General features: G+C 50.4%; 1 protein-coding gene and 1 long non-coding RNA gene across 3 annotated transcripts in view; one reads left to right on the plus strand and one right to left on the minus strand.

Moving 5' to 3' along the window:
• Positions 1 to 15,532, minus strand: part of LOC142251424 (uncharacterized) — a 180,462-nt gene extending 164,930 nt beyond the window's left edge. For both annotated transcript variants that reach the window (XR_012725314.1, XR_012725315.1), the window contains exons 1-2: positions 15,452 to 15,532; positions 4,944 to 5,011 (exon numbers count right to left, since the gene is read on the minus strand). This is a non-coding gene — a long non-coding RNA (uncharacterized LOC142251424). The remainder of the gene's footprint in view (positions 1 to 4,943; positions 5,012 to 15,451) is intronic.
• Positions 15,222 to 25,425, plus strand: part of AKNA (AT-hook transcription factor) — an 80,445-nt gene continuing 70,241 nt past the window's right edge. Inside the window, exon 1 of the mRNA XM_075324207.1 lies at positions 15,222 to 15,292. The gene's annotated coding sequence lies outside the window, so the exon portion shown is untranslated. The remainder of the gene's footprint in view (positions 15,293 to 25,425) is intronic.

The raw sequence follows: 25,425 nt of genomic DNA on the forward strand, positions 1-25,425 counted from the left end.
AGGACAGAGGAGCCTCTTAAAGAAGACGTTACAGGTCTGTGAGAGACAGAAATCTTGCATGTTTTTAGGTGACCAAATACTTATTTTCCACCATAATTTGCAAACAACATCTTGCCAAATCAGACACGGTGATTTTCTGGATTTTCTTTCTCATTTTGTCTCTCATAGTTGTGGTCACCTATGATGTCAATCACAGGCCTCTCTCATCTTTACAAGTGGGAGAACTTGCACAGTTGGTGACTGACTAAATACTTTTTTTCCCACTGTATAAAGCTGAGTATGTAAAGTAATCCATACTATCGTATTTACAATCACGAAATTTTGCACAGCCGCCTCATTTGAGTCAGGGAACGTCACAGACTCTGTTTTGAGGGGAAAATTTAACTCTGCGCTTTACAGTTATTTGCCAAACAACCTGCTTACATTAAAGTAAATGGAGCTGGAAACGGATCTGTTATTATAGACTCCTATTATGGACAAAGAAAGATACACACACAGAAAGAGACACGCACACAGAGACACACAGAGAAAGAGACACACACAAAGAGAAAGAGACACACACACACACACAGAAAGAGACACACACAGAAAGAGAAACACACACAGAAAGAGAGACACACACAGAAAGAGAGACACACACAGAAAGAGAGACACACACAGAAAGGGAGACACACACAGAAAGAGAGACACACACACAGAAAGGGACACACACACATAGAGACATACACAGAGATAGAGACACACACACACAGAAAGAGACACACACAGAAAGAGAGACACACAGAAAGAGAGACACACAGAAAGAGAGACACACACACAGAAAACGACACAAACACACAGAAAGGGAAACACATACAGAGACACACACACAGAAAGAGACACACACAGAAAGAGACACACACAGAAACTGTTTGGATGTTTCAGGTAATATAGTGGCTGTTTTAACAGTTACTCAGGATATTTAGCTCTGATTGGTTGCTATGGGCAATGCAGGACATTCTTAGTATAGGACAGGTTATGTGTCAGTTAATACGATTTCGGGGGTGACGCCTGCTTAGTTTGTGTGACTTTTATGAACAAAATATTTTTTTGTTAGCGCATTTTATTTTGTTAATAGTGAAGAATAGTTACTTACTATCCCGGGCATCACCGGGTAATACAGCTAGTAGGCAGATAATGCCGAAAGTGATGGCGGACAGAGAAAAACGATGATGAGGAAGCGCCACAAGAACTTGCAGTGCTCACCCTCAGTGGCCATTGGGGCAATAATCTTTTTATCAGTCCTTATTCTGGATTAGCATCTTGTTCATTTGTGATACATATAGCTGTGATACCTCATATTTTCGACATTTCACTGAATCCTTAAGGCTGCAATTCTATTTTACAACATCGGAAATGGACATAAAGACAAAAGCACCGAGAATTGACCACGTTATTAACCTTAACTCTAGTCTACAAGGTTTACTGTGCCCCGATCGGTGAGGTGCAGGTTATGGCAGCAGTAAAGTCAGACCAACGTTGTATGGCCAGAAAAAGAAAGAAAGCGCTTATTGAAGGCTATATTAAGTGGAAATTACTGGAGGCAAAAGGACCACTCATCTCAGCTACAAAATACTGCTCCATTTATCCACAGTGTCCTGAAATTAGATCACAGCCTTTGTACTGCAAGTACATCTCCTTCTGCCCTAAATAGTATATTCACATGACCTACTTGGAGCAAAACCACAATATTTCTATAGGCCCTGATGATAGGGAGCGAGAGTCGGGACATCTCCTGACAATAACTTGTGTCGGAATCATGAGCTTCCCTAACGTCCCTATATGAGTCCTTCCCCTCGTCGCCATCACATGTGTGGCGACCCTGAGGCTTCAGTCGCCACAGAGTACTGCACCTGATTTAAGGTGTAGTGCTTAATCAGGATCCTGACGAGGTCACTACTGGTTTCACTACTTACACACTCAAATACACCACCAGGTTGCCCTCCCCAATGGGGACCTTGCTAGGGTAGGGTCTTAAAGTTGCCTTCAAACATGGGGGGCACCACCCACTTATGACAGGGACCCGGGGGAGGGGCAGCCACTCAGGGGGAGTGAAGAGCCAACACAACAGTTAGGGGGAGTTCTCCAGCAGGAGAGGACGAGAGCAGATGTGTCTTGCCGGTGCTCTGGTGGGACACAGGAGTTGTTCTTGCGGTTGCCGAGGGGAGGACTTCATTGCTGCCTCGGAACCAGCACCACGCAGGGTGCAGAACCCTGGGGTAGATCATTCTTCAAGTTGGTTTTTCAGAATCTGCCGGGATGGGGAGGTTTCAAGCTTTGCTGGCCACACAGAGCCCGAAAGCACAGTATCAGATAGGATCCGGGGCCTAGGACACAGCCAGGCTTCAAATAGGGACAAGAGTACTACCGAGACGGACTGGAGTCCCCAAGTAGCTTTAAGCAAAGGGGATCCAACACACAAGGCGCTAGGAGGAAGGCGCCCACCGAGCATCACACCGGACTGACCTCCTAAGGAATCCGGGTTCGACGGAGCCCATCACAGTGAGTGACTAGTACTACCCGGGCGAGCGGCACAAAAAGTGAGTAAAGACACCTGGAACCGCAGCATTTGACTTGGACTCTAATTACCGGCGCCGCTGTCCTGCGCCTCGGCGCCAAAGGCCTTTGCCATCACTACTCCCCTCATCATCATTCCTGGGGCCCGCTCTGCCTGTGGGGAGCAATACCATCATCGGCTGCTATAACCATCCGCCCCGGAGGACAGCGACAGCAGTTTCGTCTAATCTCTGGCCAAGTACCACAGGTGGCGTCACGACAGTCTTCCTACTACTATCCCCATCATCCTCTCTCCTTATTGGTGTACACCTCGGGGCACAAAGCTGGGCAGGCCACCGCGACATCCCAGACTACCACACCAGCCCGGTGACGAGTAACTCAGGTACGAGGCCCCATGCCTGATTCCCCCTGCCCCCCAGGTGCTACATATGCCAAGTCCCTATCTGTCTCTCCACTTATCCTAGCTAGTGCAAAGGCCACTGAGGGCACTAGACTTCACTTCTACAATATTCCAACACAGAGGAAGGTAAACAGACAAGGGACCATAGACAACAAGGATATACTGCAACTTCAAAGCTGCAGCTAGACACCAGGGCTGCAGACAACAGGACTCCAACAGCTACAAGACACTTCCTTCCTCCAAGGTGGTCAGTTCAGAATGAATCTCTATAACCGGCAACAGGTGATGGAACATGTGACTATTTAATGTGGAGGGGAGTGGTCAGAAACTGGCTGCACCTGAGATTGGAGTAACAAGGTACTACTAGCAAGGAAAGAGTCATTAACCCTTGCTGCACCAAAAGAAAGCAACTTAAGACCTATAGTCTCACAAGGCAATTTGGGACTCCGATCCCAAACCTGTCACAAGTCTCCCAAGGACAGGAGACCATCATGATATATATTAAAATGGCTACTCCCAATTTAGGAAGTTATGACCTTTCATCTAGTGTTAAGTGAGTAGTTAACTCTTTGTACTCGCTATGCTGTTAGCCAGTACTGTCCGCTACTCGCATATTCGTTACGAGTAGCGGGCGCCATGCAAGTCAATGGGAAATACTCGCTAAGTAGCGAGTAACCTGAAAACCGTACTATTTGCTACTCGCACAAAAAGTACGACTTTCGGGTTACTCGCTACTTAGCAAGTATTTCCCATTGACTTACATTGCGCCCGCTACTTGAAATGAATATGCGAGTAGCAGACAGTACTCGCTAACAGCATAGCAAGTACGAATAGTTAACTACTCGCTCAACACTACTTTTATCAAATAGGTTATAACTAGCGGAACACTTGGGGACCCACCATTGGGATCCCCACCGTTTCCAAAAACAGAGCTTATTTTCAGGAGTCTACACTTACTGGAGGCGGACATCCAGATGCTGTCTAATTCGTCGGGGAGTCCACCTCCAAAAGGTGTATACTCGGGAAGATGGTGCACGACAGAGCACACGGTGACTCCGTTTGCACCATTATAGTCAATGGAACCATCGGCACATTCGTCCAACACCTGTTTTGTGGGGGGTTCGGACGGAGCCCCGATGGGACCACTGAACGGAGAGAGGAACACAGTGTGAAAGCGACCTTATTCTTGCACTGATAGGCAGACAGGAGCACTATTATACTCATGCTCGACCAGCACTCCATTCATTTTCTATGGGGCTGCAAAACGCTGAATTTGGCTTTTTTTGGCAGCCCCATAAAGCATAAATTGAGCAACCATTTCATTCTAATGGGGATAGAAGTGCGGCCTAAAGCGGGCTTTACACGCAGCGACATTGCTAGCGATGTCGCTGGTGAAAGCAGCCGCCCCTGTCGGTTGTGCGTCACGGGCAAATTGCTGTCCGTGGCGCACAACATCGCTAGGACCCGTCACACGGACTTACCTGCCTAGCGATGTCGGTGAGGCCGGCGACCCGCCTCCTTTCTAAGGGGGCAGTTTGTGCGGCGTCACAGTGACATCACACGGCAGCCGTCCAATAGAAGCGGAGGGGCGGAGAGCAGCCGAAGGTAAGACACGCCCACCTCATTGCCGGAGGACGCAGGTACGGTGTTTTTCCGTCGGTGTCACACATAGCGATGTGTGCTGCCTCAGGAACGACAAACAACCTGCGTCCTGCAACAGCAACGATATTTGGGATTTGAACGACGTGTCAATGATCAACGATAAGGTGAGTAATTTTGATCGTTAACGGTCGTTCGTAGCCGTCACACGCAACGACGTAGCTAACGAGGCCGAATGTGCGTCACGAATTCCGTGACCCCAACGACATCTCGTTAGCGATGTCGCAGCGTGTGAAGCCCGCTGGTTTTCCCCAGACAACCCCTTTAACAATGGCAAAACGTCATATTTATCCAATCATTTTTTATTTTTGCTTCATACAGTCACTACCTTTGGTTTCGTTCCGTCTTCTAATATTTCTTCTTGATGTTCCTCTAGGTCATTGATGAATCTGGGAACTAATGGAATCGAGAGAACATTGTGAGCTATTTTAATTCCCACATTAATATATTATTACTACTTTATATTTCACAATTACAGTCTTACTTTCCTTCTGACGGCAACCCACCGTAGTGCGTGCGACCATTATAGCTTTCCGGGTAGATGCTATTCCACTGTAAGAGACATGAAGCCCTGAAGCTACAACACGATTTATGGATAATGACACCACAATGGACTGGGCTGGGATCTGCTGCCAGTCAATCAAACAAGGTGAAAAGTCCTAAAATGTATTCGTAAAATAAAAGCACCTGATTGAAAAAACAGGAATGTAGAAATTTTTGCAAATTTATTAAACAACAAAAACTGAAATATCACATGGTCATAAGTATTCAGCCCCTTTGCTCAGTATTGAGTAGAGGCACCCTCCCTTTTGAGCTAGTACAGCCATGAGTCTTCTTGGGATCCTGGATTTGGGGATCCCCTGACATTCTTCCTTGCAGATCCTCTCCAGTTCCGTCAGGTTGGATGGTGAACGTTGGTGGACGCCATTTTCAGGTCTCTCCAGAGATGCTCAATTGGGTTTAGGTCTGGGCTCTGGCTGGGCCGGTCAAGAATGGTCACAGAGTTGTTCTGAAGCCGCTCCTTTGTTATTTTAGCTGTGTGCTTAGGGTCATTGTCTTGTTGGAAGGTGAACCTTCGGTCAAGAGCACTCTGGAAGAGGTTTTCTTCCAGGATATCTCTGTACTTGGCCGCATTCATCTTTCCTTCAATTGCAACCAGTTGTCCTGTCCCTGCCTCCATAGCATGATGCTGCTACCACCATGTTTCACTGTTGGGATTGTATTGGGTAGGTGATGAGCAGTGCCTGGTTTTCTCCACACATACCGCTTACAATTATCACCAAAAAGTTCTATCTTTGTCTCATCAGACCAGAGAATCTTATTTCTCATAGTTTGGGAGCCTTCATGTGTTTTCTTGCAAACTCTATGCAGGCTTTCATATGTCTTGCACTGAGGGGAGGCTTCCGTCAGGCCACTCTGCCATAAAGGCCCGACTGGTGGAAAGCTGCAGTGATAGTTGTCTTTGTGGAGCTTTCTCCCATCTCCCTACTGCATCTCTGGAGCTCAGCCACAGTGATTTTGGGGTTCTTCTTTACCATACTCACCAAGGCTCTTCTTCCATGATTGCTCAGTTTGACTGGACGGCCAGGACTAGGAAGATTTCTGGTGTTTCCTAAAAGTCTTCCATTTAAGGATTATGGAGGCCACTGTGCTCTTAGGAACCTTGCGTACTGCAGAAATTCTTTTGTAACCTTGGCCAGATCTGTGCCTTGCCCCAATTCTGTCTCTGAGCGCCTTGGGCAGTTCCTTTGACCTCATGATTCTCATTTGGAGTGACATGCACTGTGAGCAGTGAGGTCTTATATAGACAGGTGTGCGCCTTTCCAAATCAAGTCCTATCAGTTTAATTACACACAGCTGGACTCCAATGAAGAAGTAGAACCATCTCAAGGAGGATCACAAGAAAATAGCATGTGACTTAAATATGAGTGTCTGAGCAAAGGGTCTGAATACAAAGGGTCTTGTTTAAAAAATGTGCAAATATTTCTACATTTTAGTTTTTTCTGTCAAAATGAGGTGCAGAGTGTACATTGAGAAAAAAATGAACTTTTTTGAAGTTACCAAATGGCTGCAATGAATCAAAGAGTGAAAAATTTAAAAGGGGTCTGAATACTTTCCGTACCCACTGTATATACACATTACAGGGGTCCTAAATGGTGGTCGTCACATTAGTGTGATCTTGTTGGACTAAATTTGTGCTGCACCATGTTATCAGTTATAATATAATACCGCCATACTGTGCTCTGCTTATTCTGTCTCACCCCGTCGACACTCCATAGGTGTGAAAGGAGGAGACAATGATAGGCACAATCCTGAAACACTGGAAGACAAGATCCCCCAAGAAGACATGGTCCACTTTACCGCACATAGTATGAAATGAATCCTATTTCTCGGTGGCTGACACATGATAGTCTACAAAAAACAGCTTTAGGGTATGTGTTCCTCATATATGAGAGGGAGCAACGTGCTCTATAGAGCTCATGACCTAAACCTTCTCGATTTATGATAACCTTGACCTGACGTATCTACAATCCTCAACAGTTTTCCTACTGCCTTGATCCTTATCTCACAACTTTGACCCTGTGCCTTCTTGAACTCGTGTTAGTGACCTAAACCTCCTTATGTCTCAACCTTAATTCTGTGCCTATGTCCGTGACCCTTAACTCACAGGCCTGACCCTGTACCTTCTTCACCTTAACCATCCGCTTATTTCCCAAACTTGACACTGAAAGTATTCACCTAACCCTTATCACAGAACTTTGACCTTAGTCTCACAATCTTGGCCGAATTTCTACCACTTTGACCCTTATCTCACAAACCTCTCCCTGTACCTACTGCCCTGACTTTTACCTCAGCATCTTGACTCTGTACCGACTACCCTATTATCTCACAATCTTACATAGTTCCCTGGGCCTTACCTCACAACCTTGACCATGTACCTACTGCCCTGACCTTTATCTCACCACTTTGACCCTGTACCTACTACCTGACCCTGTACCTACTGCCCTGACCATTATCTCACCACCTTGACTTTGTACCTATTGCCCTGACGCTTATCTCACCACCTTATTCCTGTACCTACCGCCCTGACCCTTATATCATAAAACTTGACCTTGTACCTACTGCCCTAACCCTTATCTCACCACATTGATCCTGTACCTATTGCTTTGACCCTTATCTTACCACCTTGACCCTTACCTCACCACCTTGACCCTGTAACTACTATCCTGACCCTTAAATCATCACCTTGACCCTGTACCTACTACCCTAACCCTTATCTCACCACCTTGACCCTGTAACTACTGCCCTGACCCTTATCTCAACACCTTGACCCTGTACCTACTGCCCTGAACATTATCTCACAACCTTGACCATGTACGTACTACCCTAACCCTTACCTCACCACCTTGACCCTGTAACTACTATCCTGACCCTTAAATCATCACCTTGACCCTGTACCTACTACCCTAACCCTTATCTCACAACCTTGACCCTGTAACTACTATCCTGGCCCATAAATCATCACCTTGACCCTGTACCTACTACCCTAACCCTTATATCACCACCTTCTTGATCCTGAACCAACTGTCCTGACCTTATCTCACCAGATTGACTCTGTACCTACTGCCCTGACCATTATCTCACCACCTTTACCCTGTACCTACCGCCCTGACCCTTACATCATAAAACTTGACCTTGTACCTACTGCCCTAACCCTTATCTCACCACATTGACACTCTACCTATTGCCTTGACCCTTATCTTACCACCTTGACTCTGTAACTACTGTCCTGACCCTTATCTCACAAACTTGACCCAGTAACTACTGCCCTGACCCTTATCTCACCACTTTGACCCTACACCTACTGTCCTGACCATTATCTCACCACCTCGACCCTATAACTACTCTCTTGAACTTTATCTCACTACTTTGACCCTGTACTTACTGCCCTCACCCTTATCTCACCACCTTAACCCTGTACCTACTGCCCTCGCCACGTTGACCATGTTCCTGCTGCCCTCACCATTATATCATAAAACTTGACCCTGTAACTACTACCCTGACCCTTAGCTCACCACCTTGACCCTACACCCCTGAACCGTAACTCCCCATACTGACCCTGTACCTACTACTCTAACCCTTATTGCACCACGTTGACCCTGTAGCTACTATCCTGACCATTATCTGCAGCTTCACCCTGTACCTACCACTGTGACCCATACCTCACCTCCTCGACCCTGTACCTTCTGCTGTGACCCTTATCTTACCTCCTTGACCCTGTACCTACCACCGTGACCCTTATCTCAGCTCCTTAACCCTGTACCTAGTGACCCTTATCTCACCTCCTTGACCCTGTACTTACTGCTGTGACCCTTATTTCATCTCATTGACCCTGTACCTATTCTCCTGACGCTTAACTCACCACCTTGACTTAACATTTGGTTGTCATGAACTATCAAAGAAAAAGATTTAATTTTGAGACAGCCGAATGTTGGGGATAATGGAACCTGTAGTTGGCATTTGCTTAGAAAAGCTGAAGACATGATGCTCCCTGCACAGAAACCAAGAAATAAATATGCTGTCTCTGCAGGTAATTGATATTTTTAGCCTGAATCAAATGCATTTTGTCTCCTGAGAACTACATAAATGATTTTTATGCTATTCATTGTAAAACCCTCCCATGTCATAAACCAACAATAGGAAACCAGCAGCATAAGACATTTAGGATAATAGCGGTGGGTACAGAGGGCTGAGGAGTGCTTTACCTTAGAGGCTGTAAGAAACACATTACAAGAGAGAGAGGGAGTGAAAAAGGTGAACAAGAAGGTGGAAATGAAAGAGAAGGGGCAGGAGGCACATGTTCTTCTGCATAGACGAAGCCTCCTGGGAACACGATCGAGGCGAGACGTCTCCAGACCAGAATGTATGCAGATTACCACAATGATGCCAACCCTAAAAGGGAGAATATATATTTCCGCAACGCTCGGTAAAAATGCCAGTATGTATTGCACATGGGAAGACGCAGGGCTGAATTATTGTGTCTATTATCCAGGAACTTGAAGATCCTGAGTCCCAATACACAATCTCCAGCAGGGCAGCCAAATATCATCACGGGTCTTACTCATAGTCTTCTCTAATGGGACACTAGGACCTCTACTGTGTGTACTATATGTGGCCAGCTCTTTCCTGTGGTCTCTCCTGTGTGCTCCCTGCTGTGTGCTCCCTCCCGTGTGCTCCCTCCAGTGTGCTCCCTCCTGTGGTCTCTCCTGTGTGCTCCCTCCTGTGTGCACTTGTGGCGCCCTGGACAAGCCAGGGGCCACAGGTAACACCACCACCACACCCCACACTCCCTGTAGGCACACCAAGGTCAAAACACAAAATCCTTGTTGCCTTCCCAGGGGCTGATGTCCACACCAGGGGGTGGAGCCAGGCGGTTGGTCTCCACCCACCAAGGAGTTCACAGTCCTTGAGGCGGGAAAAGGAGCAGTTAGAACAGTTTGAACAGTGAAAGTGTGAGGAGCAACGTGTAGTAGTGGAGCAACTGACTGAGTCCGGGTGTGTGGCCCGGGCTGGAGTTGCCGTAAGGACCGTGGACGGGCGGTGGCCCGGCGGTACCGAACCGGTACACAAGGAGAAGCCAGCACCATTGGCAGGGGCCTTTCGGATCCCGGCAAGGCTAGGAGTCGCCGTGAATTTGCCAAATCCGTCAGTGAAGGGGACCTCCTGGGTCTCCAAACATCCAAGTCCCGATAGAAGGCAACCGTCCAACCGTGAAGGGGAGACACCGCCACCGCCAGGGCACCAGTTTCCCAGGGCCAGCGCCTGCGGGCAAGAAGGGGCTCCTCCGGCCCATATCCAAGTCGGGGAGCGGGTTACCGGTGGGAACCCATCGCTACCAACCAGAAACTTAGGTGCAGGGAAGAGACAGTCACCATCACCTACAGGGAGACAACAACCGCAGCCGTCTGGGGGACCCGTCCATCCAGCCGAGTGTTTTACCAAGAACTGTGTCCTGATTACTGGCTGAGTGAGTACCCCGTGCCGTGCGGCACAGCGCTGCCCCTGCGACCCTGCACCTCGCCAGGCCCCGCAACCCGCCTGCCATCCATCCCTACCCCATCACCGGGCCCCGGGACAACCAACCCCCTACCCACGGAGGGGAGAACTACCATCAAAGCTGCTCCCTGTCACCGCTCCCGGGATCCCCGTATAGAGCAGCGGTGGTGTCACCAAAATCACCACAACCGTGGGTGGCGTCACGGACAATATATCCAAATCCCCACAAACCAACCCCTTTTCACTCACGGGCGAGGAACGCCGCTCGAGTCCCCGGGATCCGGCCCACCGCTCGAGCCACCACCGAGCAGCAGTAGCAGCAGCAGCCGGACCCGAGCAGTGGGAGAGCGTAGCGTTCCCTCCTCCGCCCGTGACACACTCTCCTGTGTGCTCCCTCCTGTGTGCTCCCTCCTGTGTGCTCCCTCCTCTGTGCACTCTCCTGTGTGCTCCCTCCTGTGTGCACTCTCCTGTGTGCTCCCTCCTGTGTGCTCCCTCCTGTGTGCTCCCTCCTCTGTGCACTCTCCTGTGTGCTCCCTCCTGTGTGCACTCTACTGTGTGCACTCTCCTGTGTGCTCCCTCCTGTGTGCACTCTCCTGTGTGCTCCCTCCTGTGTGCACTCTCCTGTGTGCTCCCTCCTGTGTGCTCCCTCCTGTGTGCACTCTCCTGTGTGCTCCCTCCTCTGTGCTCCCTCCTCTGTGCTCCCTCCTCTGTGCTCCCTCCTCTGTGCTCCCTCCTGTGTGCTCCCTCCTGTGTGCTCCCTCCTGTGTGCACTCTCCTGTGTGCTCCCTCCTATATGCACTCTCCTGTGTGCTCCCTCCTGTGTGCTCCCTCCTGTGCGCTCCCTCCTCTGCTCTCTCCCTTGTGCACTATCCTGTGTGCTCCCTCCTCTGCTCTCTCCCTTGTGCACTCTCCTGTGTGCTCCCTCCTCTGCTCTCTCCCTTGTGCACTCTCCTGTGTGCTCCCTCCTCTGCTCTCTCCCTTGTGCACTCTCCTGTGTGCTCCCTCCTGTGTGCTCCCTCCTGTGCTCTCTCCCTTGTGCACTCTCCTGTGTGCTCCCTCCTGTGTGCTCCCTCCTCTGCTCTCTCCCTGGTACACTCTCCTGTGTGCTCCCTCCTCTGCTCTCTCCCTTGTGCACTCTCCTGTGTGCTCCCTCCTGTGTGCTCCCTCCTCTGCTCTCTCCCTTGTGCACTCTCCTGTGTGCTCCCTCCTGTGTGCTCCCTCCTGTGTGCTCCCTCCTCTGCTCTCTCCCTTGTGCACTCTCCTGTGTGCTCCCTCCTGTGTGCTCCCTCCTGTGTGCTCCCTCCTCTGCTCTCTCCCTTGTGCACTCTCCTGTGTGCTCCCTCCTCTGCTCTCTCCCTTGTGCACTCTCCTGTGTGCTCCCTCCTGTGTGCTCCCTCCTGTGTGCTCCCTCCTGTGTGCTCCCTCCTCTGCTCTCTCCCTTGTGCACTCTCCTGTGTGCTCCCTCCTGTGTGCTCCCTCCTCTGCTCTCTCCCTTGTGCACTCTCCTGTGTGCTCCCTCCTCTGCTCTCTCCCTTGTGCACTCTCCTGTGTGCGCCCTCCTGTGTGCTCCCTCCTGTGTGCACTCTCCTATGTGCTCCCTCCTCTGCTCTCTCCCTTGTGCACTGTGTGCACCGTCCTGTGTACTCTTATGTGCTCTCTCCTCTCTCCCTTCTGTGTGCACTGTGTGCTGTCTCCTCTATGCTCTCTCCCGTGTACTCTGTGTGCTCTCTCCTCTGTGCTCTCTCCTGGGTGCACTGTTCTCTCTCCTCTCTCCCGTGTACTCTGTGTGCTCTCTCCTCTGTGCTCTCCCCTGTGTGCACTGTCATCTCTCCTCTCTGCTCTGTGCTCTCTCCCGTGTACTCTGTGTGCTCTCTCCTCTGTGCTCTCCCCTGTGTGCACTGTGTCATCTCTCCTCTATGCTCTCTCCCGTGTACTGTGTGCTCTCTCCCGTGTACTCTGTGTGCTCTCTCCTCTGTGCACTCTCCTGTGTACTCTGTATGCTCTCCCCTGGGTGCACTGTTCTCTCTCCTCTCTCCCGTGTACTCTGTGCACTCTCCTGTGTACTCTGTATGCTCTCCCCTGGGTGCACTGTTCTCTCTCCTCTCTCCCGTGTACTCTGTGCACTCTCCTGTGTACTCTGTATGCTCTCCCCTGTGTGCACTGTGTGCTCTCTCTGCTATGCTCTCCCGTGTACTCTGTGTGCTCTCTCTCCCTTGTGCACTGTGTCATCTCTCCCGTGTACTCTGTGTGCTCTCTCCTCTGTGCTCTCCCCTGGGTGCACTGTTCTCTCTGCTCTCTCCCTTCTGTGTACTCTATGTGCTCTCTCCTCTGTGTGCACTGTCATCTCTCCCCTGGGTGCACTGTTCTCTCCCTTCTGTGTACTCTATGTGCTCTCTCCCCTGTGTGCACTGTGTCATCTCTCCTTTATGCTCTATGCTCTCTCCCGTGTACTCTATGTGCTCTCTCCTCTGTGCACTCCCCTGGGTGCACTGTTCTCTCTGCTCTCTCCCTTCTGTGTACTCTATGTGCTCTCTCTCCCTTGTGCACTGTGTCATCTCTCCCTTCTGTGTACTCTATGTGCTCTCCCCTGTGTGCAGTCATCTCTCCCTTGTGCACTGTGTCATCTCTCCCGTGTACTCTGTGTGCTCTCTCTCCCTTGTGCACTGTGTCATCTCTCCCGTGTACTCTGTGTGTTCTCTCCTCTATGCTCTCTCCCGTGTACTCTGTGTGCTCTCTCTCCCTTGTGCACTGTGTCATCTCTCCCGTGTACTCTGTGTGCTCGCTCCTCTCTGTTCTCTCCCTTCTGTGTACTCTATGTGCTCTCTCCTCTGTGCTCTCCCCTGGGTGCACTGTTCTCTCTGCTCTCTCCCTTCTGTGTACTGTGTGCTCTCTCCTCTCTGCTCTCTCCCTTCTGTGTACTCTATGTGCTCTCTCCTCTGTGCTCTCCCCTGGGTGCACTGTTCTCTCTGCTCTCTCCCTTCTGTGTACTGTGTGCTCTCTCCTCTCTCCCTTCTGTGTACTCTATGTGCTCTCTCCTCTGTGCTCTCCCCTGGGTGCACTGTTCTCTCTGCTCTCTCCCTTCTGTGTACTGTGTGCTCTCTCCTCTCTGCTCTCTCCCTTCTGTGTACTCTATGTGCTCTCTCCTCTGTGCTCTCCCCTGGGTGCACTGTTCTCTCTGCTCTCTCCCTTCTGTGTACTGTGTGCTCTCTCCTCTCTCCCTTCTGTGTACTCTATGTGCTCTCTCCTCTCTGCTCTCCCCTGGGTGCACTGTTCTCTCTGCTCTCTCCCTTCTGTGTACTGTGTGCTCTCTCCTCTCTGCTCTCTCCCTTCTGTGTACTCTATGTGCTCTCTCCTCTGTGCTCTCCCCTGGGTGCACTGTTCTCTCTGCTCTCTCCCTTCTGTGTACTGTGTGCTCTCTCCTCTCTCCCTTCTGTGTACTCTATGTGCTCTCTCCTCTGTGCTCTCCCCTGGGTGCACTGTTCTCTCTGCTCTCTCCCTTCTGTGTACTGTGTGCTCTCTCCTCTCTGCTCTCTCCCTTCTGTGTACTCTATGTGCTCTCTCCTCTGTGCTCTCCCCTGGGTGCACTGTTCTCTCTGCTCTCTCCCTTCTGTGTACTGTGTGCTCTCTCCTCTCTCCCTTCTGTGTACTCTATGTGCTCTCTCCTCTCTGCTCTCCCCTGGGTGCACTGTTCTCTCTGCTCTCTCCCTTCTGTGTACTGTGTGCTCTCTCCTCTCTGCTCTCTCCCTTCTGTGTACTCTATGTGCTCTCTCCTCTGTGCTCTCCCCTGGGTGCACTGTTCTCTCTGCTCTCTCCCTTCTGTGTACTGTGTGCTCTCTCCTCTCTCCCTTCTGTGTACTCTATGTGCTCTCTCCTCTGTGCTCTCCCCTGGGTGCACTGTTCTCTCTGCTCTCTCCCTTCTGTGTACTGTGTGCTCTCTCCTCTCTGCTCTCTCCCTTCTGTGTACTCTATGTGCTCTCTCCTCTGTGCTCTCCCCTGGGTGCACTGTTCTCTCTGCTCTCTCCCTTCTGTGTACTGTGTGCTCTCTCCTCTCTCCCTTCTGTGTACTCTATGTGCTCTCTCCTCTGTGCTCTCCCCTGGGTGCACTGTTCTCTCTGCTCTCTCCCTTCTGTGTACTGTGTGCTCTCTCCTCTCTGCTCTCTCCCTTCTGTGTACTCTCTCCTCTGTGCTCTCCCCTGGGTGCACTGTTCTCTCTGCTCTCTCCCTTCTGTGTACTGTGTGCTCTCTCCTCTCTCCCTTCTGTGTACTCTATGTGCTCTCTCCTCTGTGCTCTCCCCTGGGTGCACTGTTCTCTCTGCTCTCTCCCTTCTGTGTACTGTGTGCTCTCTCCTCTCTCCCTTCTGTGTACTCTATGTGCTCTCTCCTCTGTGTACTCTATGTGCTCTCTCCTCTCTGCTCTCTCCCGTGTACTCTGTGTGCTCTCTCCTCTGTGCTCTCCCGTGGGTAGCGCCGCGCACGCCCGGTTGCCATGGTTACACACAATCACTGAGCGCCTCTAGTTTGTACAGCGCTGCTCCTGACAACCTGAGCGGACACACAGCGGTGACGGTGGCGGTGGCGGCGGAGCCTCAGCCCGGGAGTATCCTCCATGTCCCCCGCACTGTATGTACTTTCCGCCGTTTCCTCTTTACTTCTGTTACTTTCTCCTCTCTCCTCCATGTCCCCTCCCCCCTCCTTCACCCCTCATTATCCCGCGCCTCACGTCTATCCCTGAGCTCAGACCCCCCTGTGCCCCCCGCCATCTGCTCTCCCCGCCCCCACCTTCTTACTCCTGTATGACTGTGTACAGCGCCGCCGGTACTAACGGGCTCCGGCTCTGACTGAGGCTCTCGGGAAGTCTCAGTGCAGCAGCTGTGAATAGTAACCAATCAGATTCCAGCTGTGATTTTGCCAGTGCAGGTTATAAAACGAAAGACGAGCTCTGATTGGTTGCTAAGCACAGCTGCCTCACTACACTAGACTCTATATAGGAAAAGCTGTAATATACAATATATATACTGTATATATAATAGTAATAATGGGGTGGGGGAGAGGTGGGCACAAACGGGGGTCACCGCTGCCATTATTCAAAAGGGCTTGGACTGAAATCTGACTGGTTACTATGGGCAACTCCGACAGTGAATGGATCAGTGGTCACCGAGCTCATAGAGGGTCACTGGGGACCCCATCAATCAGATACTTAAAGGGGTGTCCCTGGTGATTACAATTACCACCTCACAAAGGGTTGGTGATAACTGATAGATTGGTGGGGGTCCCACCGCTGGGACCACTATCAATCGGGAGAAAGTGGCACTTTTCTTCTTGCAGTGCGTAGGCCGGGAGTCCCACCTGTCCTCCATATTGTGTCAGTGATGACAATGCCCGCTTCTACCGATCTGTGTGGGTCTCAGGGGTCGTATCTCCATTGAATACGTGCTAACTTGTTTTCTCTGGTGACCCCCTTTAAGCACTATCCTGGGTAGGTGATACCCTCCTTTAAGGCTAGAGCTCAAAATCTGCAATAAAATATGTGTTAAAGGGGTTGTCCACCGCTTTTAAAAGGAAGTAGTCCCCATTGTAAAATTAAAATCACAGACGCTCCGCCTCCACATTGGCAAAGACCCCGCAGCCCCATACGACTGACGGACAAGCAGAAAAGGCGAGAGCGCCGCAGCCCACTAGTCACCACTGATTGGCTGCAGCATTACCAGTCAGCCGCCGCCAACATAGCTGGAACGGCGCTGATGTGGCAGGTGTCTGTTATTTTTATTTTCCGTTGATGAATATATTTAACAAATTGTATAGGAAAATGGACAACTCCTTTAAGAAAGATGCAAACAGCATCACTGTCAAGCCTTAGCCGAAACGTAACATGCTTTATCCAATCGGTCCAGTAATGCTAGCCAACACCAGTGTTGAGTACAACCCCATAAAGAGGTCAATGTCTCATAACTTGTCATGTGGTCTTGAGCATCAATTCCAGCTGACAACGACGCCTCCTGTTGGTCACAAGTGGAGTTATTGACTGCTGGGGCATGGCATCCCACTTCTTGAAGGGTGGCCCTCAGGTTATTGAGGTTCTGCGGTACAGAGTTACAGCCTCTACACAGCTACTCAGCTGATCCCATAGGTTTTCTATGGGATTCAGGTCTGGAGAAAGTGTTCGATGCTCCATTTGAGGTCCCCCAGTCTCCAGCAGCTGTTCCCTAATGATGTGACCCTGATGAGCTGGAGCATTGTCCTCAATGAAGATGACATTAGGCTGGCGTTGGTCATGCAGAGGCACAATGACTGGATTAATGATGTTGTTCCAGAAGTAGGGGCTGTCAATGCACCATTCCCAGTGTGTAGGGCCGTTCTGTACTAACTAGACACACCGGCCCACACTAAGACCACCACCACCAAAGGCTCGTCTGTGACAGCAGTGGCTGATGCATAACACTCTCCTTGACATCACCAACATTGTTGGTGGTCATCATTTCTGCTCAGCGTGAATCGACTTTCATCAGTGAACAGCACTGAGGCCAGCGAAGATGACTCCTGTGCCTGGTGGTTCGGTCAGGTACATTGCAGGTCATGTCGTATGCAGACCACGCGTTGTGACGTGACACTTGGTGCCTTTCACCTCCCTTAAATGTGCCTGGAATTGTGTGGCATTCATCATCCAGTTCTTCAAGTCATTGTTCACAATCATCAGTGTGGGATTTGTCCAAGGGAGCGCCACTTCTCTGCCTTTCTGTGACTCTTTCAGTCTCTCTGTGTCTCTGTACAACCTGCTGGTGACACTCTAAGCTTAGTGGCCACTTCCATCTGAGAATATCCTACTTGAAGCCTCACAATGGTGCCATCCTGCTGATCAATTATTAGGGGACATCTTGGTCTCATGATGAGGAGGACTGTAAATACCAATTGAAATTGAACCCCAACTTTAATTGGGCAATTCATGGATCAAACACTTGTAGTGATTTTTGCCATTAATTTCCGTGTTAGAGAACAGCAAGTTGTGCAAAAAGTTCTGAAACATCGAACAGTTGGACGTGAGCATCCAAAAGGTTAGAGAAGGTCACATTAATGTGACCTTGGAAGGTCAAAGGGCATTATAGGGTCATTCTGAAATTTCACCCCAAAACCAAATGGTTTAAAAGAACTGAAGTCCTCAGTGGTTGATACCTTTTAATGGCTTAACTGAAAAGATGGTAATAATAGTAGCTTTCGAGACTGCTCAGGTCTCTTCATCAGGCTCAATATATTTCACCCCAAAACCAAATAAGGGTACTTTCACACTTGCGTTGTTTTCCTTCCATTACAATCCGCCCTTTTGGAAAACAGCGGCATCCGTTAACGGATTCCGCTGTTTCCCATAGACTTGTATGGGTGACGGATTGTGCCAAAAGGACCTGCGTTGCTTCCGCTGGGCGACGCTCCGTTGCTTCCGCCCAGCGGGAGGAACGCAGCATGTAATGTTGTTTTGAGCAGCGGAATCCTCAGGATTTCACTGCGCATGCTCTTTTTTTTTTTTTTAAATCACAAACTCTATTTTGTCTCGCGGTGGCCGAACGTTCAGCTGAGCGCCCGCCCGCCGGCATGCCCGGCCGCCGGCAAGTGACAGTGCTCAACTGAGCGCCCGCCGGCATGCCCGGCCGCCGGCAAGTGAGAGTACTCAGCTGAGCGCCCGCCGGCATGCCCAGCCGCCGGCAAGTGACAGCGCTCAGCTGAGCGCCTGCCGGCATGTCCGACCGCCGGCAAGTGAGAGCACTCAGCTGAGCGCCCGCCCACCGGCATGCCAGGCCACCGGCAAGTGACAGTGCTCAACTGAGCGCCCGCCGGCATGCCCAGCCGCCGGCAAGTGAGAGCGCTCAGCTGAGCGCCCGCCGGCATGCCCGGCCGCCGGCAAGTGAGAGCACTCAGCTGAGCGCCCGCTGGCATGCCCGACCGCCGGCAAGTGAGAGCACTCAGCTGAGGGCCCGCCCGCCGGCATGCCAGGCCACTGGCAAGTGACAGTGCTCAACTGAGCGCCCGCCGGCATGCCCAGCCGCCGGCAAGTGAGAGCGCTCAACTGAGCGCCCGCCGGCATGCCCGGCCGCCGGCAAGTGAGCGCTCAGCTGAGCGCCCGCTGGCATGCCCGGCCGCCGGCAAGTGACAGCGCTCAGCTGAGCACCCGCCCGCTGGCATGCCCGGCTGCCAGCAAGTGACAGTGCTCAACTGAGAGCCCACCCGCCGGCATGCCCAGCCACTGGCAAGTGACAGCGCTCAGCTGAGCGACCGGCTGCCGGCTATTGAGAGCGATCAGCTGATCGTTCACAATAGTCTGCTGCCGGTAAAACTGTAAAAAAAAAAAAAGCTTTCCGTTGTTTTGTACGATCCGTAGCATCCGTTGTGCCACTATATGCAACACATCCGTAACACAACGCAATGCAACGGATCCCATCCAACGCAAGTGTGAAACTAGCCTAACCCAAACTTTTTTGTGAGTTTGCTATAGTAAACAGGGAAGGTTCCCACGTAACATAAATGGTGCATTTTGTTCCTGCTTTTATACTAATCTGTGAACATGGACAAAGGCAATAAATCAGATATTTGCCAAGAGGCTCCAATGCATCCTCCAAGCGTATAGGGCACACAATGAACCGAAAAGTATGAAGGCATATTCAGTTATTTATCTTTAACTTTACACTTTTATTAACTCTATTTTTGAAGGAATATATATATATATATATATATATATATATATATACAGTATATATTTAGCAGCTTAGCCAAATGCAATGCGCTGCTATTGTGTGAGTGGCGGCACAATACACGCCGCAGCTCGTGCCCGCATCGGATTGCTATAACTGGGCATGTGGTTTAATAGGTCACTGGCATCTAAGTGGAATTGATCTACTAATGCGTCTATTGTGTGTCTGACCCACATGGCAGCATTGCAGGGACTGGCACAAGCAAATCATATTGAACCCGATAATAACATGACACGAGTGGCAGCCACTGGTCCATTTATAAATCATGTGCAGCCGGGTTTTCCTGGTCACTGGCAAATGGCATAAAGCATAGGCATCTCTATGGTCGTATTCACACATCTGGATTCAATTTGCATTGGGAATAAAAAAAAAATCCTCGTCACTAGTGATGAGCGGGCACTACCATGCTCAGGTGATCAGTACTCGTAACTAGTGATGAGTGGGCACTACCATGCTCAGGTGATCAGTACTCGTAACTAGTGATGAGTGGGCACTACCATGCTCAGGTGCTCAGTACTTGTAACTAGTGATGAGTGGGCACTACCATGCTCAGGTGCTCAGTACTAGTAACTAGTGATGAGCGGGCACTACCATGCTCAGGTGATCAGTACTCGTAACTAGTGATGAGCGGGCACTACCATGCTCAGGTGCTCAGTACTTGTAACTAGTGATGAGTGGGCACTACCATGCTCGGGTGCTCAGTACTCGTAACTAGTGATGAGTGGGCACTACCATGCTCGGGTGCTCTGTACTGGTAACTAGTGATGAGCGGGCACTACCATGCTCAGGTGCTCAGTACTCGTAACTAGTGATGAGCGGGCACTACCATGCTCGGGTGCTCAGTACTCGTAACTAGTGATGAGTGGGCACTACCATGCTCAGGTGCTCAGTACTCGTAACTAGTGATGAGCGGGCACTACCATGCTCGGGTGCTCAGTACTCGTAACTAGTGATGAGTGGGCACTACCATGCTCAGGTGCTCAGTACTCGTAACTAGTGATGAGCGGGCACTACCATGCTCGGGTGCTCAGTACTCGTAACTAGTGATGAGTGGGCACTACCATGCTCAGGTGCTCAGTACTCGTAACTAGTGATGAGCGGGCACTACCATGCTCGGGTGCTCGATACTTGTAGCTAGTGATGAGCGGGCACTACCATGCTCAGGTACTCGGTACTCGTAACTAGTGATGAGCGGGCTCTACCATGCTCGGGTGCTCTGTACTTGTAACTAGTGATGAGTGGGCACTACCATGCTTAGGTGCTCAGTAGTCGTACCTAGTGATGAGCGGGCACTACCATGCTTAGGTGCTCAGTAGTCGTACCTAGTGATGAGCGGGCACTACCATGTTTGGGTGCTCAATATCGTAACTAGTGATGAGTGAGCACTACCATGCTCAGGTGCATGGTAGTGCCTGCTCATCACTAGTTACGAGTACTGAGCACCTGAGCATATGGTAGTGCCCGCTCATCACTAGTTACGAGTACAGAGCACCCGAGCATGGTAGTGCCCGCTCATCACTAGTTACGAGTACTGAGCACCTGAGCATGGTAGTGCCCGCTCATCACTAGTTACGAGTACAGAGCACCCGAGCATGGTAGTGCCCACTCATCACTAGTTACGAGTACTGAGCACCTGAGCATGGTAGTGCCCGCTCATCACTAGTTACGAGTACCGAGCACCCGAGCATGGTAGTGCCCGCTCATCACTAGTTACGAGTACTGAACACCCGAGCATGGTAGTGCCCGCTCATCACTAGTTACGAGTACAGAGCACCCGAGCATGGCAGTGCCTGCTCATCACTAGTTACGAGTACTGAGCACCCGAGCATGGTAGTGCCCCCTCATCACTAGTTACAAGCACCGAGCACCCGAGCATGGTAGTGCCCACTCATCACTAGTTACGAGTACTGAGCACCTGAGCATGGTAGTGCCCGCTCATCACTAGTTACCAGTACAGAGCACCCGAGGATGGTAGTGCCCGCTCATCACTAGTTACGAGTACTGAGCACCCGAGCATGGTAGTGCCCGCTCATGACTAGTTACGAGTACTGAGCACCCGAGCATGGTAGTGCCCGCTCATCACTAGTTACGAGTACAGAGCACCCGAGCATGGTAGTGCCCGCTCATCACTATTTACCAGTACAGAGCACCCGAGCATGGTAGTGCCCGCTCATCACTAGTTACGAGTACTGAGCACCTGAGCATGGTAGTGCCCGCTCATCACTAGTTACGAGTACAGAGCACCCGAGCATGGTAGTGCCCCCTCATCACTAGTTACAAGCACCGAGCACCCGAGCATGGTAGTGCCCACTCATCACTAGCTACGAGTACTGAGCACCTGAGCATGGTAGTGCCCGCTCATCACTAGTTACCAGTACAGAGCACCCGAGGATGGTAGTGCCCGCTCATCACTAGTTACGAGTACTGAGCACCCGAGCATGGTAGTGCCCGCTCATCACTAGTTACGAGTACTGAGCACCCGAGCATGGTAGTGCCCGCTCATCACTAGTTACGAGTACAGAGCACCCGAGCATGGTAGTGCCCGCTCATCACTAGTTACCAGTACAGAGCACCTGAGCATGGTAGTGCCCGCTCATCACTAGTTACGAGTACTGAGCACCCAAGCATTGTAGTGCCCGCTCATCACTAGTTACGAGTACTGAGCACCCGAGCATGGTAGTGCCCACTCATCACTAGTTACCAGTACTGAGCACCTGAGCATGGTAGTGCCCGCTCATCACTAGTTACGAGTACAGAGCACCCGAGCATGGTAGTGCCCGCTCATCACTAGTTACAAGCACCGAGCACCCGAGCATGGTAGTGCCCACTCATCACTAGTTACGAGTACTGAGCACCTGAGCATGGTAGTGCCCCCTCATCACTAGTTACAAGCACCGAGCACCCGAGCATGGTAGTGCCCACTCATCACTAGTTACGAGTACTGAGCACCTGAGCATGGTAGTGCCCGCTCATCACTAGTTACCAGTACAGAGCACCCGAGCATGGTAGTGCCCACTCATCACTAGTTACAAGTACTGAGCACCCGAGCATGGTAGTGCCCGCTCATCACTAGTTACGAGTACTGAGCACCTGAGCATGGTAGTGCCCGCTCATCACTAGTTACGAGTACTGAGCACCCGAGCATGGTAGTGCCCGCTCATCACTAGTTACGAGTACTGAGCACCCGAGCATGGTAGTGCCCGCTCATCACTAGTTACGAGTACTGAGCACCCGAGCATGGTAGTGCCCGCTCATCACTAGTTACGAGTACTGAGCACCCGAGCATATGGTAGTGCCCGCTCATCACTAGTTACGAGTACTGAGCACCCGAGCATGGTAGTGCCCGCTCATCACTAGTTACGAGTACAGAGCACCCGAGCATGGTAGTGCCCGCTCATCACTAGTTACGAGTACTGAGCACCCGAGCATGGTAGTGCCCGCTCATCACTAGTTACGAGTACTGAGCACCCGAGCATGGTAGTGCCCGCTCATCACTAGTTACGAGTACTGAGCACCCGAGCATATGGTAGTGCCCGCTCATCACTAGTTACGAGTACTGAGCACCCGAGCATGGTAGTGCCCGCTCATCACTAGTTACGAGTACAGAGCACCCGAGCATGGTAGTGCCCGCTCATCACTAGTTACGAGTACTGAGCACCTGAGCATGGTAGAGCCCGCTCATCACTAGTTACGAGTACTGAGCACCTGAGCATGGTAGTGCCCGCTCATCACTAGTTACGAGTACTGAGCACCTGAGCATGGTAGTGCCCGCTCATCACTAGTTACGAGTACTGAGCACCCGAGCATGGTAGAGCCCGCTCATCACTAGTTACGAGTACTGAGCACCCGAGCATGGTAGTGCCCGCTCATCACTAGTTACGAGTACTGAGCACCTGAGCATGGTAGAGCCCGCTCATCACTAGTTACGAGTACTGAGCACCCGAGCATGGTAGTGCCCGCTCATCACTAGTTACGAGTACTGAGCACCTGAGCATGGTAGTGCCCGCTCATCACTAGTTACGAGTACTGAGCACCCGAGCATGGTAGTGCCCGCTCATCACTAGTTACGAGTACTGAGCACCCGAGCATATGGTAGTGCCCGCTCATCACTAGTTACGAGTACTGAGCACCCGAGCATGGTAGTGCCCGCTCATCACTAGTTACGAGTACTGAGCACCCGAGCATATGGTAGTGCCCGCTCATCACTAGTTACGAGTACTGAGCACCCGAGCATGGTAGTGCCCACTCATCACTAGTTACAAGTACAGAGCACCCGAGCATGGTAGTGCTCACTCATCACTAGTTACGAGTACTGAGCACCCGAGCATGGTAGTGCCCGCTCATCACTAGTTACGAGTACTGAGCACCTGAGCATGGTAGTGCCCGCTCATCACTAGTTACGAGTACTGAGCACCCGAGCATGGTAGTGCCCGCTCATCACTAGTTATGAGTACTGAGCACCCGAGCATGGTAGTGCCCGCTCATCACTAGTTACGAGTACTGAGCACCCGAGCATGGTAGTGCCCGCTCATCACTAGTCAGCACACATATGACAAACACTGGCCATACGCCTGAGATCGCTGTTGACAGTTATTTCCCCCCATACCAAAGAACTCGTCTCAGCCAGGCTTTCATGTGTTCTGTATAAAAAAAAATCTGCTGCCAGAATTTCATGACAACAGCTTATCTTCTCTCCGAATATAAAAAGATCATCTAATCTGTCGGGGGACAGTCAGCCGTCCTCCATATTCATTAATAGAGTGTGCGGTCGGGGTTTGACCAAATTATCTAATGTAAATGAGGATCGTAAAAGGAATCTGTCTACAGATTTTCACTATGTAAACTGAGAGCTGCCTGATATAGGGGCTAAAGGCCCAGTCACACACAACGACTTACCAGCGATCCCGAAAACGATGCGACCTGATAGGGATCGCAGGTAAGTCGCGGGGAGGTCGCAGGTGAGATGTCACACAGGACATCGCCATTGAAGAAAATGGCCTGGACCATTCTGCAACAACTAGAGATCTCACAGCAGGGGCCTGATCGCTGGTAAGTGTCACACATAACGAGATCGCTAACGGGATCGCTACTGCGTCACAGAAACCGTGACTCAGCAGCGATCTCGCTAGCAATCTCGTTATGTGTGACGGTACCTTAAGAGTCTGAGTCCAATGATGTGTCACTTATCAGACTGTGTGGTGGTGGTGGTGTTTAAATAAAATCAGTATTTTATCAGCAGTAGATGATCATGACACAACTAGGTGACTCATGCTCTATATAAGCTCGCCCATCACTGATTAACAGCCTTCTGTCTATGCACAGTGTACACACAAAGCATAATGTAAGTTTTCAATAAAATCAGTGTTTTATAAGGGATGGGGGGTGTTCTAGGAGGCTCTCCCAGTTTTGTTGATTTACAAAATGTACCGTTTGAGTTCTTTTTGGATTGTCTTATTATTGAAATACTGTATTTTCCTTTGTCTCTTTTGTATTCTATCCAAGATATGAATGTCTATTTTATTTCTTTTCATTAAAAATGGTTTAAAAAAAAATTACAGTTGATAGGTTTATAAGATGTTTTGACCTTTGGTAACAACTGGATTCAATACTGTTCAAACGACATTACTTATATTGTATGTTAACTTTTTGGATTTTTCTATTCTCTCAATAAAAATAGATTAAACATAAAAAAAAAATATAAAAAAAAAATAAATCAGTGTTTTATCAGCAGGAGATTATCATCACATACCTCCTAGTCCTCCTGCAATGTGTAACCCTGCCCCCACCAATGATTGGTATTCATTATATATTCATTTATATAGCGCTATTAATTCCGCAGCGCTTTACACACATTGGCAACACTGTCCCCATTGGGGCTCACAATCTAGAGTCCCTATCTGTATGTTTTTCAAGTGTGGGAGGAAACCGGAGAACCCGGAGGAAACCCACACAAACACGAGGAGAACATACAAACTCCTTGCAGATGGTGTCCTTGGCGGGATTTGAACCCAGGACCCC

Source organism: Anomaloglossus baeobatrachus, chromosome 9 (assembly GCF_048569485.1).
Source record: "Anomaloglossus baeobatrachus isolate aAnoBae1 chromosome 9, aAnoBae1.hap1, whole genome shotgun sequence".
NCBI classification, from domain to species: Eukaryota; Metazoa; Chordata; class Amphibia; order Anura; family Aromobatidae; genus Anomaloglossus; species Anomaloglossus baeobatrachus.